This window comes from Jaculus jaculus, chromosome 1 (assembly GCF_020740685.1).
Source record: "Jaculus jaculus isolate mJacJac1 chromosome 1, mJacJac1.mat.Y.cur, whole genome shotgun sequence".
Taxonomy (NCBI): Eukaryota; Metazoa; Chordata; class Mammalia; order Rodentia; family Dipodidae; genus Jaculus; species Jaculus jaculus.
The window spans coordinates 328536870-328549857 of NC_059102.1; positions in this window are offsets into that span (position 1 = coordinate 328536870).

The following is a 12988-nucleotide window of genomic DNA, read 5'->3' on the forward strand; positions in this document are numbered from 1 at the left end:
ACCACATTTTACAAAAGAGTGGGGAAAGGGGAATGCTGGGAGGTAAGAGGAGATAAGTGGGGAGTAGTACACCATGTGGAGCCCAAAAGCCTACGTGTTGCTCAGGCGTCTATGTGACCAGATACGGATCTGGGGAAAGTGTGGAAAGAAAAAAGAAAGTTCGAGGAGCTCCTGCTACGTGGGGAGCTGGAGGGGATAAAGAACCCATGTGGGGAGTAAGGGCTGTGGGGCTCTCCTGGCTGGGCCAGGGCCAGGGCCTAGGCAGCCAACCCAAGCCCAGCCGAGGGAAAAACTCACCCATAGCTGGAAGTTCCTAAGTGATCAGAGAGACTGCCCTCCCCTTGCGAAGGTATTTATAACTTAGGGTGGCAGGCTGTCTTTTGGCTCAGCTGAACCAGAGGGCCAGCTGGTTAGTTAGGGCTAGGGGCTGAACTTGACCAACCACAATGTTTAAATCCTATGGAAGACCTCCCTCCCAGGAGGGGTCCTGACTTTGGGAAAACAGTTTTTTAAAAATAGGCAAAAGATTAAAAAAAAAACTTTCCTGCCCTTTTTACCTTCAGGGGTCCAGTCACCCTAACTCTACCCCCTGCCTCATGCTAGCTGGGACTCAAGGGGAAGCTCCATGATGGCAGGGGGAAATGATGGCATGAGTAGAAGGAGGACATCGCACGCTGGCCAACATAAGGTGGACAAAAGCAACAGGAGAGTGCAAACACAGGCATGGGGAAACTGGCTATAACACCCATAAGCCTGTACCCAGCAACACACTGCCTCCAGGAAGTGTTAATTCCCAAATCTTCATCAGCTGGGAATTTCACATTGAGAACGCCTAAGTTTTTGGGGGACACCTGAGCCAAACCACCACATTTCCATTCCTGGCCCCCATAAACTGATAACCATGTATGATGTAAAACACAATGCATTCATTGAACTTTAAAGGTCCCCATAGTGTTTATCAATTGCAATGATGTTCATACATCCCTATAATCCAAGGTCTTTTAGCTGGGCCATAACACCAAAAACCAAAACAAACCATAATGGCACAGAATAAACACACTGTAAAAGATGGCATTGGGCATAGCAAAGAAATATTTAACCAACACAAGTTTTAATCAGGGCAAACATCAAACTCTGTAGCTCCAAGTCCAACTCTATAATCAATGACAAATCTCTTAAGTCCAATAATTCTACCCAGCAACAAGTCTGTGGAGTTCCAATTCTGCCTCTCCAGCTAGGCTACTCACAGTCCTGGAAAACTATCCAGGGCCAGCAGCTCTCCTTAGCAGCCATCTCATTATCCTGCCATCTTCCATCTTCGTTGTGTCTCCACTACAACCCATGGTTCATCCTCATGGCTCCATTGGGTCTCCATGCAGGTGTCCAGCAAACCTGCTTCACACTGCCCATGGCCATTTCCAAAACACAAGACTGTGTTGCAAATTCAATGACCCTCTTTCCAGCATTTCTTATACTCCATAATACCAGGTATGGTGCCAGAGGGAAATGAAGCAGATGAAGAACAGGACACCCCTCCAGCATTCAGGCCCCTTCAAAAGACTGCATTCTCTCTGTTGTCCCTGTGTCGGAGTGCTGGCACAATCTCAAGGGTTGTCTTCTCTCATATAATTGCAGCTGAATGTGCAGCAGTTTTAGCCCAGATTCCTTTTTTTTTTTTTTTTTAATTGTTTCTCAAGGTAGGGTTTCATTCTAGCCCAGGCTGACCTGGAATTCACTATGTAGTCTCAGGGTGGCCTTGAACTCTCACTGATCCTCTTATCTCTGCCTCCCCAGTGCTGGGATTAAAGGCGTGCGCCACCCTGCCCGGCTCCAAAGATTTCTTTCTGTGCCACATCCCTCTCCACACAGTCCGTTTCTTTTTTTTTTTTTTCTCTCTCGTTTTTCATCTCTTTTTAATTTTTATTTATTTATTTGCAAGCTGAGATAGAGACAGAGAGAATGGGCACATCAGGGCCTGTAGCCACTGAAAACGAACTTCATATGCACACACAATCCGTTTCTATGCACTGCAACCCTTCACAAGTTCTCAGGACATGGGTGTTGCAGTCAGGTTCACATTGCTGGTAGGAATCACCCAACCAAGTGCAGCTTGTGGGGAAAAAAAAGGTTTATTTTGGCTTACAGACTCGAGGAGAAGCTCCAAGATGGCAGGGAAAACAATGTCATGAGCAGAGAGTGGACATCACCCTCTGGCCAATGTAATGTGGGCCATAGCAACAGCACAGTGTGCCAAACACTGGCTTGGGGAAACTGGCTGTAAGGCCCATAAGCCCGTCCTCAACAATACACTGCCTCCAGGAGGTGTTAATTCCCAAATCTCCATCAGGTGGGAATCTAGCATTTAGAACACCCAAGTTTATGGGGGACACCTGAGTCAAACCACCACAATGGGCAAACAACAAGCCTCTCACACAAACTGCTTCTAGCCCAATCCAGACCTCTTACTGCATTCAGGTCTTTCAACTCTGACCAGAATAGTCCATCAAGCTGTACTTACAGCACTGCAAGGGATCTCTTAGGCCAAGGTTTCAAATCCTTTCACATTCCTCTTGAAAATCAACTCCAAAATGCCAGAGCCACACAGTCAGGTGTCTAGCAGCAATCACACTCTTGGTACCAACTTTACTGTTGCAGTTAGGTTCACATTGCTGACAGAAATCACCCAACCAAGAGCAGCTTGTGGGAAAGAGAGGTTTATTTTGGCTTTACATGCTTGAGGGGGAAGCTCCGCGGTGGCAGGGAAAACAATGACATGAGCAGAGTGGACATCACCCCCTGGCCAACATAAGGTGGACAATAGCAACAGGAGAGTGTGCCAAACACTGGCATGGGGAAACTGGCTATAAAGCCCATAAGCCTGCCCCCAACAATACTCCGACTCCAGGAGGCATTAGTTCCCAAAGTTTCATCAGCTGGTAACCTAGCATTCAGAACACCTAAGTTTGTGGAGGACACCTGAATCAAGCCACCACACTAAGGAATTTTGGAAATAGATATAGAAAAAGGACTTTTTTCTCTTTTGGTATTATGAGCAGTTGGGCTTAGTGACCTCCAAAAAGGAGCATTTGACTCTGGAGAGCTGATTTGGGTCAGAATGGTAGAGGGGATGGCAGTTAGAGCTAGCAGTCGCTGCCTTCAAAGGCACTGTGATCTAGGACACATTTCAGACTTAATGTCTCCCCTCTCCTTTTGGAACCTAGAATACAGCAGTAGAGTCTCCACTAAGACTACCCACAGTTATGCAGTAAGTCTATCGGAACAGCTTGCTCAGAGCCAACATCTTTCCAGGAACATGAGCTGGCCCTGTAGCATGTCGTGACACTTCTCCAGAACTGTCTCAGTTCTTCTGCATTTACTGCTCGAGTAACTAGTAATTGAATTCCATGAAGATGCACCACCTTCAGAATGAGTCTAGTAGTTAGATGGCAAACCACACGTTCTGCTGGCTAATGTTCCTACTAAGTTCAAATCATGTGTAAGAAGATTAAGAGATAAGCTGTGCTTTTTCAGTAATATTGATTTCATTATTACATTATACTTAGAAGAAAAGGTCAATTAACAAAGAAATGAGTGCTGGGATTAAAGGTGTGTCCCACCATGCCTGGAATGAATTACCTTTTGTTTTTAAAAGGTCCTTTAAACCATATTTATTTGAGAGATAAAGAGGCAGATAAAGCAAGAGAGAATGGGTATACCAAGGCCTCCAGATGCATGCTTCACCTCGTGTAGCTGGCTTACATGGGTACTGGGGAATTTAACCTGGGTCCTTAGACTTTGCAGGCAAGCAACTTAACCAGCTAAGGCATCTCTCCAGCCCAAATTGCCATTTTGTAATGGTGTAATAACACACACATAACTCATTGCTTTCCTTTTTCCATTATGTGTTAAAGGACATTTGGGTTTTTCTATATTGGCTGTTGTGAACAATAAATATTACAGTGAACATGAGAGTATGTTCCTTTAGATATATGTCCATACATATTTTTAATTTTTTGAAGAACCTTCATTTTTATTACATATTTTTATTTACATATTTGCAGAGTGAATATAGGCACACCCGAGCCTCTTACTGCTGCAGATGAACTCCAGCTGCATGCACCACTTTGTGCATCTGGCTTTGTGTGGGTACTGAGGAATCAAATCTGGACCAGCAGACTTTGCAAGCAAGCACTTTAAAACTGCTGAGCCATCCTTTCAGCTCCATATTGTTTTTAATGATGGGTATGCTGGGCTGGAGCAATAGGTCAATGGTGAGTACTTGCCTACCATGCTCGAGGCCCTTGGTTCAAGTCTAATAATGATGATGACAATGATAGACCATTCTACATTGCCGTCAGAAGTATAGATTCCTTTTGGAGGGGTGGAGAGATGGCATGGTGGTTAAGGGACTTGCCTGCGAAATCTAAGGACCCAGGTTCGATTCCCCAGTACCTATATAAGCCAGCTGCAAAAAGTGGTGCATGTATCTGGAGGTTGTTGCAGTAGCTGGGGCGAGCCCCCTGTCCTGCAGGAGAAGAACGACCACCAGACGAAGATCCTTCTTGATCACACTTTATTGGAGAGCCTCTTGGTTAACAGGAAAGCTGATGGCGAGGGGCGAGGGGCGCAGGAGTGTAGCTGCTTTAATAGGGCAGAATACTACGGGGTGCCTGCTGATTGGCTGCCATAGGCTCACCCGCCCACAGGAGCCACGGGATAGGCTCGGGACAAGCTGCGTCAAGTGCATGCGCAACCTCAAGCGAGGTTGGCGCCAAGGCGCTGCCTAAATAAGGAATTGTTTACCTCAAGACTGGCAGGAAGCCAGCGCCATCTTGTAATGGCGTCTGCATTAGCTCCCTACAGTTCCCCCTTTTTTATTAACTTATGGCATAGCTCAGAAAAAATAGCCACCTTCCCGATCAGGTCCGCACCTCATGATGTGTTGACCGATCAAGGGAAGAAGTTCAACCTCCCCTTCCTCAGTGCAATGGGACAGATCCCCTGAGAGTGCAAAGGCGGCAGTCAAACGAAAGCTACCAGATCCCTTCCCATCCTCGTGCAATGGGTACTCTGAGACCCTGAGGGTGCAAGGGCCAGGGGAGCTATTTGCCTTTTAAAGCTGACAGCCGAATTTGGGGGGAGGAACCACTTTCCAAGGCAGCGAGCGCTTGAGAAATGACCATCTTGTCTCTCTTGGTCTGGGTTTGCAGGCGGCAAATCAACCAGAGGCAAAGTATGCATCCTCCCAGGCAGCACACCAGGAACATTCCCACTCCTACCCATTCCTTAAAATAAGAGAACACTCTTTAGATGGGAATTTAGGGCTGTCTGAGTCTCCAGGGCACGGTAGTGGAGGAGGCCAAACTATTCAAAGTTTCAGCAGTCTGTACCGAAGTGGCCATGGCCACACCGGCTGCTGTGGCAGCAGCTGCTATTGCGGCCACAGCTGCTATCACCGCTGCCGTGATACCAAAATCTCTTGTTTGTCTGAATAGCGATAGCCTGCTGGGGGCCTCTACAGGCACGGGGACCCACCGGGGCACCCTAAGGACCATAGCATTCTTGAATACCTTGGCATTCCAGCATTGAGACAAGTAACAGGAAGCATTGGTATAATTACTGAAAGAGAAGTTACTAAGAACGAACAGAAACAGTGGATGAACACACGCTGGCGCAGGGGCAAAGGAAGTATTCCTCCCACAGCCATGTCCAATGTCATTAACACCCCCAGATGTACTGAGGCACTTCCAAAATGCCCCTTCATCTTGTGTCTCTTCCTCTTCCACTTGATTCTCCGTATGGAGGGTCCCGGACACATTATTGCAAGCTACAAGTCCTCCTTGTAACAGTACAAAGGGTGTAAGGTCCGTGCAGTTGCCATTTGTCCCACATAAAATCCACTTTGAAAATGGAGTTGTAAATAAGCGAGGGAAGACCGTGGCAGAATGGAGCACTGGCATAGGTTTGGGAAAGGTTGACAGAGTACCCCAACGTGGCTCTCCTTTAATGGATTCCAGGCACAGGAGGAAGATTATCCACAAGACCTTTATCATCTCCGCCCTGATGGACCTTACTGTCTTCTGGACCCTCCTCTGGAGATCGCTTGACTGTCCTCACCATCCGGGCTGGAACCCAATGAGGGGAATCCTGTTCCTGTGGAAAAACACAAACAGCTCCCCTGGATCTTATTATAACAAGATCCAGTCCTTTCCATTTATTATCTAAGACATCCTTCCACATCACCATCTCATTAGATGACTGGACCCTATGTTGACTGTGCCTGTCAGCTGCAGATTTATCATTGTTGTCTAAAATTAAAAAATTAAGGGTAAAAAGGGCTAAGGAAACTCTCTCCTTGGGGGTCGCATTTTCTGCTATCCCCCTTTTTTGTTTAAATAAGAGAGCTTTCAAACTTTTATTTGCTCTTTCTACTATACCTTGACCTTGTGGGTTGTAAGGAAGGCCAGTGGTATGAGTGACCTGCATTTGTGCGCAGAAGGCTCGGAAACCAGTAGATGTGTATGCTGGGTCATTATCAGTTTTTAAATGGCGCGGCTTTCCCCAAGCAGCCCAGGCCTCCAAACAATGAGTCTTGACATGAGAGACCTTTTCACCTGCCAATGGAGAGGCGAAAATAACGCCTGAACAAGTGTCCACTGAGACATGTAGGTATTTTAATCTTCCAAACTCTGGAAGATGTGTCACATCCATTTGCCAAAGGTCTCCAGGACGTAGGCCCCGGGGATTAACGCCCACATATGGGGAGGGCAAAAAGGTGACACAAAACCGACAAGATTTTACAATGTCTCGTGCTTCATTTCTGGAAATAGAAAATTTCTTTCTCAAGGTGTTTGCAGGAACATGATATAGTCTATGGAATTCAGTAGCTAAAGCTTTTGTACCTTCCAGAGAAATCATGGGGAGCCTAGTGGCCCGGTCCACGAGGTCATTAGCCTGTGATAAGGGGCCAGGCAGTAGTGAATGTGCCCAAATATGAGTTCCATAGAAAGGGCAAGTTCGCTGCAAAATTAAAGACTGAAGTTGTAAAAGAATATTAGACACCAGACTAGTAGAGCGAACCGAAGCGGCAATCTGTAGGCCAGCAACCGCATTAGCTACATATAGGGAATCCGTGAACAAGTTAAAAGAAGTAGAGAATGTCTGAAAGACCTCCAAAACAATTAGACATTCAACAATTTGAGGGGAATCGGGTCTAAACATTCTTACTATAGGCTCCGAACCCTGTACCAAGTAGGCCCCATGACCAGACTTTGAACCATCAGTAAAGATGGCAGGGGCTGATGTAATAGGCTCCTGAACAGAGTCAAAGGAGCTGTAATGATCCTGCACAACAGCGCAATGGAATAATCTGTACCTGGTCCAAAATCCTTGACAGCCTGAACCAAATCCTTTAGTTGTTTATAGGGAACTGGTTCATGTCTCCTTTGTTGAGTTACTGGGTCCTCAAAAACGGGAAAAGCAGAGGCCAGCCGTGACCAGGTTTTTGTTTTAATGAAGCGGCATGTGTCCCCAGGGGAGTTATAGGGTGGGGGTGTGGAAGGCTCTATCGACTGTAAAGGACCACACCCTTGGCCTTTAGGCCCCTTTGTCAGCAGAGGGCGCCTAGGCGGGGACCTATATCGCTCCCTTTTATAACAGGCGGTGGCCTCCTTTAGTCTTTCCTCTTCCCCTTTAAATAATTTTTCTTCTTCCTCCTCTGCAGAATCGGAGCTAGCCTCCTCATCTGTGTCAAGTACATTTAAATGTGCAAGCTCCTCAATGGGAGGATAGAGCCTGTCAAAGGCTCCTTTGCCCCCCTCAAGGGGCGGGCGATCATAAGTTTTACCTATTTCTTTGAGCTCATCTTGTAAACTTTTATCTTTGTCTTGTCCTTGTTTTTCCTTTTTTATTTCTCCCTTTCTTCTAGGCCTAGTCTGTGAATCCCCATTTGGATCTGACTCAGAAAGGCTATCCTGATGCCTTGCCAAAGCCTCCCGTCCCTTTCTAATAATGTCTATGTGGTTCCCCTTACTCAAGCAGGAGTGAATAAGCCGCCAGAACGGCAATGTACCCTTACCAATTCTGTCTTCTTGTTTTGCCGCTTCCAGGTCTCTACCTAGCTTCTCCCAAGTAGGGAGAGAGAAGTCCCCCGACACCGCAAACCATGGCGCAATCTCGTCCAAATCTTTAACAATCTTTTTTATTGTTGCGGAGGAGACCTTAATGTCCCTTTGCTTAAGCAGTTCTTTTATTGGCTGGACGAAGTCAACGGGCGCAAAGTCCGCACCCTGAGAGTTGCCCATGTTGTGCTCACAGCAAACGACAAGGACAATAAACCACACAGGAATGAAAATAACAAGGATCAGGTAGGGATCTAAGTGGAGAAGCATTATGACTGGGGATGACTTACCGACGTCTTCCTCTCCGTGTGTCAAGTTCTGGATCCTCTTCAGCCCCTCGCCCTGTGACCACAAAGCACCCGGCGTCCCGGGTTTCGGCACCACATTGGGGCGAGCCCCCTGTCCTGCAGGAGAAGAATGACCACCAGACGAAGATCCTTCTTGATCACACTTTATTGGAGACCCTCTTGGTTAACAGGAAAGCTGATGGCGAGGGGCGAGGGGTGCAGGAGTGTAGCAGCTTTTATAGGGCAGAATAGTACGGGCGCCAGCTGATTGGCTGCCATAGGCTCACCCGCCCACAGGAGCCACGGGATAGGCTCGGGACAAGGTGCGTCAAGTGCATGCGCAACCTCAAGCAAGGTTGGCGGCAAGGCGCTGCCTAAATAAGAAATTGTTTACCTCAAGACTGGCAGGAAGCCAGCGCCATCTTGTAATGGCGTCTGCATTAGCTCCCTACATTCTACCATTCTACATTGCCGTCAGAAGTATAGATTCCTTTTGGAGGGGTGGAGAGATGGCATGGTGGTTAAGGGACTTGCCTGCGAAATCTAAGGACACAGTTTCGATTCCCCAGTACCTACATAAGCCAGCTGCAAAAAGTGGTGCATGTATCTGGAGGTTGTTGCAGTAGCTAGAGGCCCTGGCACATCCATTCATCACCCCCCCATTCTAATAAATAAATAAAAATAAAATAAGCTGACCGAAAGCTGGAAGAAGACATTCTACAGGCAATTCAATCAGAGAAACAGATACCACCAGTGAAGATACTCAACAGTGGACACTGCAAGCCTTATTATTGGCCAGCCAGGCCAAATGAGCCAACAGGTTAAATAGTGGCACGTCTGTCATTGTGGAAACCAACTGCCCTCCAATTGGACTGGAGGCCCACTCCATGGGAGGAAATACATCCTTGATACTGAAAACTTGAAACAGGGATTGTCATGAGCCCTAGGAGTGTAACATCTGCTGATGTCTGAGTAAATGTATATAGTGTGCTTATCAAACTGCCCAGTAAACACTTCTCTTAATATGCATAGGGATATCCAAGAGAGAAATATGTACATGCCTTCCATTTAACCCAAAGACATTGCTATCATTTTCTGGCAAGTAAAGATATCATTCCAGTGCCAAAGGCAGGAACCTGTGTGGGAAACCGGAGATGCTGGTGTGCAGTGTCCTCTGCAATGTCACCATACAGCATAGCCTTGCCTGCTCTTTTTCTTCCACATCACATGGGGACTTCACATGACTGTGAGGAGCGTGGAAGGCCACAAAAGATTCTAACTGTGTTCACAGTAGACCGTGTGTTACGTACTTATTGTCTTCCCTTGATATCTGTGAACGTGACCCAATGAAGGAGGGGCACGTCCGTGATTATCCAATACTTACCCTTCTGCTCCTTCATTGCACGTGCTTCCATGGTGGGGTCAGGATGGTCCTCCAGGGTCTGCGGGTGGGCACGCAAACCCTCCGAATACACGTTTGGACCCAGACACACCCCATTCTTTCTGGAATGTGTTCAGCAATTTTACCCTGGGCCTCAAAGGCATAAAGAATGTCCATACCTGCCTATGGGTTTGATGTCAGTTCTATTTTTGAGAGACTCCTGTGTGTCTACTGCCTCAAAAAGACGTTGGTCCTCCTGCTAGAAAGGGGCACAGCACTCCCTGGTAGCTTCTCACTTCACCTGGATGCTCTGCATGTCCCATGCGGATGTGACCATTTGAGTCACATGTCTGTCAGGGGCCTCCTTTCCCTAGCACACGGAGATCTCCTGCCTCTTCGTGGCCTGCTCTCTGTCCAAAAAGCAAAAAGCGTTCGCTATCACCCTAGGTTAGAGAATCAGCTCTCTTCAGAAAAAGGGTCAGATTTATAGAATGCAGAAAGATGGCCGACGCACGGCCATGTGTCAGCCCAAGGCCTTCTTGTGGAAAGGGAGCAATTTCTGCAGGTTCACCCCCTCACTTACGACTGGGGAGCCTAGTGGAACGGGACTGTGTGAAATGTGAGGGAGCAGGACGCGGAGTGTGTTTCTCTGGGAATGAGACAGCTCCACAAAGTGTACTTTAATGGGGGCCAGGAGGAGGGCCTCCACGAGCACCAGGCTGGCTGCTAGAGCAGGAGAGGCTGCCTCACATATCAAACATTCAGAGATTCTTAAATCGTCGAGAATGTCTGAGTCCACATTCGTGGACTGCTCACTTACCCTTGTCACTGGTGATGATTAGGCGCCACCTCTTCTGAAACATGCGGGGATGCTGGTCGTGGTGTCTTGATAGAGAGCCTGGCAGGTCCAGGAGTTCAAAGGAGCGGCGTTTTCTTCCCCCCAATGACAGAGGCGTGAGGACTGTTGCTTGTGGGTTTTAGACCACTCCGCCAGGCTCTGCAATTCCTTCTTGACCTGTCTTGAATAGGAATTGATTTGCTTGCCTTGTATCAGAATGAAATGGAAAAGTACACAGGACAGCTGCCGCCCAAGGAGCCCCTCTCTCTTCACAAACCCGTCTTGAGCACGGTTTCTTCGCGGACACACCCCGCACCCTGCCCCTTGCTCCTGCCCCCCCCGCAAGAGGTGAAAAAAAAACGTATTGGACTTATTTAACTATGAGAGAAAGTGAGAGATTGAGAAGAGAAAAGGACCCATTGAGCGAATGGGTCCAGCAGGTGACCAAAAGCACACGAGCGGCCCTGGTGTGTCGTGCTTGCCTACATCCCAGAGATTCGAACCGGGCTCCTTTGACGTCACAGTCACAGTCAATGTCTTTGACCTCTAAGCCATCTTCCATTTCCTTCTAATTCCGTGGCTGGTTTCCCTTGCCCTGTTTTGCTCCAGCAAGGCTTCAATTCTACTACCTGGTGTGCTGGCATTCAGGATGGAGCCATATGGGGGCTGCCTTGTCACGTTCATCCTCTCATCTCTGCTGGCAGTAAAGGCACCTGACCCTACTTCACGCACCCCCTTTTGATGATACTCAACTGCTCTGATCATTGAAAATCGGACATTCAATGCAAACTATTCCAGGTGGGTCAAAGGATACAAACAGGCCTAAATGTTTGTCCTTCAATAGGGATATCCAAGAAAGAAATATGTACGTGACTTCCATTTGACCCAAAGACATTGCTATCATTTTCTGACAAGTCAGGATATCATTCCAGTGCCAAAGGCAGGAACCTGTGTGGAAAACCGGAGACGCTGGTGTGCAGTGTCCTTTGCAATGTCACCATACAGCATAGCCTTGCCGGCTCTTTTGCTTCCACATCACATGGAACTTCTCATGACTGTGAGGAGCATGGAAGGCCACAAGAGATTCTAACTGTGTTCACAGTGGACTGTGTGTTACGTACTTACCGTCTTCCCTTGATATCGGTGAACGTGACCCAATGAAGGAGGGGCACGTCCGTGATTATCCAATACTTACCCTTCTGCTCCTTCATTGCCCCTGCTCCCATTGTCAGGTCAGGATGGTCCTCCAGAGCCAGCGGGTGGGCATGCAAACCCTCCGGATACACGTTTGGACCCAGACACAACTCATTCTTTCTGCAATGGGTTCAGCAATTCTGACCTGGGCCTGAAAGGCATAAAGAATGTCCATACTATGGGTTTGATGTCAGTCCTATTTTCAAGAGACTCCTGTGTGTCTACTGCCTCAAAAAGACGTCGGTCCTCCTGCTAGAAAGGGGCACAGCACTCACTGGTAGCTTCTCACTTCACCTGGAAGATCTTCATGTCCCATGCGGATGTGCCCATTTGAGTCACATGTCTGTCAGGGGCCTTCTTTCCCTAGCACTTGGAGATCTCCTGCTTCTTCGTGGCCTTCTCTCTGGCCAAAAAGCTCCCGATTCTCTAACCTAGGTGAGAGCGAGCGCTATCACCCTGGGTTAGAGAATCGGCTCTCTACAGAAAAGGGGTCAGATTTATAGAATTCACAAAGATGGCCGATGCACGGCCATGGGCCAGCCTGAGGCCTTGTTGTGGAAAGGGAGCAATTTCTTCAGGTTCATGCCATCACTTACAACTGGGCAGCCTTGTGGAACGGGACTTTGTGAAATGTGAGTGAGCAGGGTGCAGAGGGTGTGTTTCTCTGGGAATGAGACAGCTCAGCAAAGTGTCCTTTAATTGGCGGCAGGAGGAGGGCCTCCATGAGCACTTGGCCGGTTGCTAGGACAGGAGAGCCTGCCTCACATATCAAACGTTCAGAGATTCCAAAATCGTCGACAACGTCTGAGCCCACGTTTGTGGACTGCTCACTTACCCTTGTCACTGGCGATGATTAGGTGCCACCTCTTCTGAAACGTGTTGGGATTCTTGTCGGGGTGTCTTGATAGAGAGCCTGACAGGTCCAGGACTTCAAAGAGTGGGGTATTCTTCCCCCCCATGACAGAGGCTCGAGGACTGTTGCTTGTATGTTGAGGGCCACTCCGACAGGCTCTGCAATTCCTTCTTGAGCTGTCTTTAATAGGAATTGATTTGCTTACCTTGTATCAGAATGACATGGAAAAGTACACATGACAGCTGCCGGCCAAGGAGGCCCTCTCTCTTCACAAACCCGTGTTTAGCATGGTTTTATCGCGGACACACCCCTCCG